Source organism: Nicotiana tabacum, chromosome 16, assembly GCF_000715075.1.
Source record: "Nicotiana tabacum cultivar K326 chromosome 16, ASM71507v2, whole genome shotgun sequence".
Classification (NCBI taxonomy): Eukaryota; Viridiplantae; Streptophyta; class Magnoliopsida; order Solanales; family Solanaceae; genus Nicotiana; species Nicotiana tabacum.
Genome location: NC_134095.1, coordinates 61,198,109 through 61,201,642, shown reverse-complemented (window position 1 = coordinate 61,201,642; position 3,534 = coordinate 61,198,109).

Here is a 3,534-nt window from a genome sequence, read left to right as displayed (position 1 = left end):
CCATAGCACCGGAATGACTAGTATAAAGACCTAGCATGGAGGAACCCTGAACTGATGGAGCACGGGACGAACTCTGGGCTGGTAGGGCACTGAGTGATGAATGGCCCTGAAATGAGCTGTGAGAACCATGGCCCGATGATGCCCCACAATGAACTGGGCGAGCTGACTGAGCATGTCTGAATGGACAGCCTCCGTCGTGCTGAAAATGACCTCTCGAAGGAACACCACCAAAACTACCAGATCCTTGAGGCCTCTTGGCCTCCCTCTCATCTTGCTCCTGGCGGTGAAATGACTTAATCTCATGAGCAATGTCAACAACCTCCTCAAAAGTAGCACCTGACACCCTCTCCCTGGTCATGAGAATCCGAAGCTAATATATAAGGCCATCAACAAACCTCCTAATCCTCTCTCTATCCATAGGAACCAACCAAACAGCATGGCGAGCTAACTCTAAGAATCTCATCTCATACTGTGTCATAGTCATATCACCCTAACTCAACTGCTCGAACTGCCTACGGAGCTATTCCCTGCAAGACTGTGGCACAAACTTCTCCAAAAAGAGAACGGAGAACTGGTGCCAGGTAAGGGGTGTTGCATCAACAGGCCTATTCCTCTCATAAGCCTCCCACCAAGTAAAGGCAGCTCCATAAAATTGAAAAGTAGTAAATGCTCCCCTGCTGGTCTCCAGAATACCCGTTGTACGAAGAATCCTCTAACACTTGTCCAAGAAACCCCGGGCATCCTCTCCCTTTGCACCACTGAAAGTCAGAGGTGAAGTCTACCAAACCTCTCCAATCAATGATGCTCGTCGTCAGGCATAATTGGTATAACATAATCCTGGACTAGTGCAACCGGCTGGGCTGGAGGTGCCCCGGTGTTTGAAGTCCCTGTACAACCTGCTCAGGTGTGCGATCAGCGGGAGTCTAAGTACCTCCCCCGGCCTGAGAAGTAGCTGCGGCCGTAGTAACTGAGACCGCTTGAGCCAGGCCAGTGCACACTGATAGAATCTGGGCTAGGGCCTCCTGGAGGCTTGGAATAACAATAGGCATAGCTGGTGCCTGAGCTGGTCCTGCTGGAGCATCCACAACTAGGACCTGATCATGAACTAGGGCGGCTGGTGGATCTACAGGTGTTGCCCTAGCTGCTGTGCAGGCTACACCCCTGCCCCTACCACGGCCTCGACCGCGACCTCAGCCTCTAGTGGCCCTAACTGGTGGTACTGGTGGTCATCCATACTATCCGATAGCACGTGTCCTAACCATCTGTGAGAGAATAGAATAACAGAAGTTTATTACCAGAATCAACAGATTCGCACGATAGGAATTTCAAGAATGTGAAGTTTTCCTAAAGGTTTTGCAGCATCCCGAGGATAAGTATAGACGTCTCTGTACTGATCCGCGAGACTCTACTAAATAGGCTCATGACCCGTGAGACCTATGTAACCTAGGCTCTAATACCAAGTTGTCACAAACCTAAATACCCCGATCGTGATGGCTCCTATCATAGTACTAGGCCAACCGAAACAACACGGACCATATGGAAGATCTTTTGTAAAATTTACTTTTCTAAACAGATTAAGTCTCAATTCTTTCATTTTAAAATATCAAGAGAAATATGCGGAAACAAGTACGAAAATACATCAACACAGCCCGAATCTGGTGTCACTAGTTGTAAGCACGTGATTTTTGACCCTCCCCGAGAATTTTCACATTTTTAGCATGAATATGTGAAATTGGGTCTAGTATAGCTATTTTAACTATTTTTACTTTATTTCGTTGCAAAAAGAAAACATTTCAAAAAATATATATATAAATTTTAGTTTATGTATCTCTCATAAACTTGAAAAATACAAAAATTGCACTTTATTTTTGTACTTTATATAATTTCGAAAATTACAAAAAAAATAAAATAAAATATAGTTCTATTAAGGTTTTATAGTCATTATAATTTTGAAAAATACAAAAATATTACTTCATATTTTGTCTTTATTAAAGAACGAAAATTACAAAAAAAATAGTTTTATTAATATTTTGTAGCTATTTTAAATCTTGAAAAAATATTTAAAAAAGATATAGTTTTGTTTAAATACTAGTCTTATTTTTGGTAGTTATTTTGCTTACATAGGACTAATTAAGCAACGTGTTCCTATTTCTCGGGTCCGGGCAAAAGAATAATATTCAGGTTCAAACTACCCGGTTTTAGGCCTAATTTTCGGACCTAGCCCATAATAAACCGTGTCCAGGACACGTGGGGAACCCCACCACGCGTGGGGGACATATGCCTTGAACCCCACCACGCGTGGGCTCATTTTTCTGGGCAAAACCCATGCTAAATACACGGATGAAACAAAGGAACAGGAGGACGGGGGAAACTTTGAAAACGATACTACTGTTCAATCTTCTTCTTCAAGAAGAAGAAGAAGCAAACACCCAGCGGAACCCTACCAAAACACCCTACTGTCCAAACCCTCTGTCTCACCACCGTCCAAAGACCATCGCCCAAACACCATTAACGACCTCACGACCACCACAAAACCATCACCAAACACCACCCCGTCATCCTCCTCAACGCCTAACAAACCCTACTGTAAAACCAACAAAAAACGGGACCAAACGAGTTCCCTCCATCCCTTCCGACACCCTCACGGACCAACTCCTCCATCGCCCATAACCACCACCGTCCAAACGAACGCCGGAAAACACGACAAGTCAGTCCCTCACCCCGTCGTAACTAAAACCAGTCGCGACAGTGACGACCATCGCCTTCCTCCTCCTTGAATCCGCCATTGTTGCCGTTGCGAGCTCCCTCCGTCGACCACTGCCTCCCATCACCACCCAACACCACAACCAACAGTTTCCCCCGTCGTCAACCTCCAGAACCAGTCCGCCATTTTCAGTCCAACGTCGTCAACCTCCAAGCAGTCGTAGCTGCGTTTCCGAGCAACGGTGGGTTGCTTCGATCCTGCTTGGCCGAGTTTTCTGTTTTCCGTAGAGGTCGACTTTGGTTCGTCGAGGTCCGGTACGTCGAGGTGCTGTCCGAGGTTCCGTCGTTGTTCTTCGGTCAGAGAGGTCCGGCTTGAGTTCCGTCGGAATCGTGTTTGTCGTTCTGAGTTTGTCAAGGTGCAAAGGTTAGTAAACCTCGATGTATTAGATAAATAAACTTTACGTTGAATGTTTGAGATGCAATATAAAAATTGGTATGGAAATTTTTGCCTATGTTTCATTGTCTGCATTTTGGTTCATTTTCATGTTATGTTATTCTTGTTTATTTGATGTCGTTAATTAAGTTGGACTAGTCGTTCTATGACACAAGTTTGACGTTAATCTGTTCGTCCTTTCCTTCGGTTAGGTCATTCGAAAAAAAATAGTATTAGTGCATGCTGTTACTACTACCGAAACACTCATTTACTAAACTCCTTTTATTAAACTTCTAACAAGTCATGGGATTTTAGTTGTAAAGAGGCCGTAAGTTTTAGTATTGTTAAAGACATAAAAATGGCATCCAAAAAATAATAATAATAATAATAATAATAAA